Raw genomic sequence first — 764 nt, 5'->3', positions numbered from 1 at the left:
GACGTGTGCTCTTCCGATCTTTTTGTTAAATATTTAATTTTAACATTCTTTGTTTCCAAATTCGGATTTAATTTGAATACCGAAAGAAGTTATTCATAATTTCGAGAAATTTTAAATTAAAAATTCAATGTTTCAAATTATTGTCATTTTTTTATAGCATATAACATGTAAGTTTATTAAATAAGATGTTGAAAATTTAAGCTTTAGCTAAGCCAATGATTAATTATTAATTTCTTGCTCGAAAAATTTGAGGTTTACATTCATGAATTTTTTTCCGTGACTTCTGTATGCGTTAAATATTTTTTATCGTATTTTTAAATTATATATTTATAAATATTCTTAAATTACATTTAGAATGTGTTTAAATTAAATTTTCAGAAATAATTATTAAAAAAATATTTAAATCTTTATTAGTGATAACTCCAAACGCTACTTTCTTTTCTTGTTTTTGGATGCAATCGCTGTCTCCTTCCTCTTTTGCTATTTCTCGTGTCGAATGAGCGCTAAATACGGTGATTCATTTTGTTAAAAAATCGAAATCATCTCCATCATGGAGAGTTATTCCTCATTGATTTCCATGAGTTACATCCACGATACTTAGTTCGGTGCCTCATTGAAAATTAGAAGTTTTTGTTACAGGGTCGAAATTAATCTGTCGAGTTTTTTTTTTGCTAGTCCTTGGTAAGTTTTAATTTTGGCAATAATCAATAACGGCCACTACATATTTGAAAATTGAGTAGTGAAATTATATCAATAATATATTT

The sequence above is a fragment of the Wasmannia auropunctata genome, unplaced genomic scaffold (genome assembly GCF_000956235.1).
Source record: "Wasmannia auropunctata unplaced genomic scaffold, wasmannia.A_1.0 LD336116.1, whole genome shotgun sequence".
Classification (NCBI taxonomy): Eukaryota; Metazoa; Arthropoda; class Insecta; order Hymenoptera; family Formicidae; genus Wasmannia; species Wasmannia auropunctata.
This window is presented reverse-complemented; position numbering follows the sequence as displayed.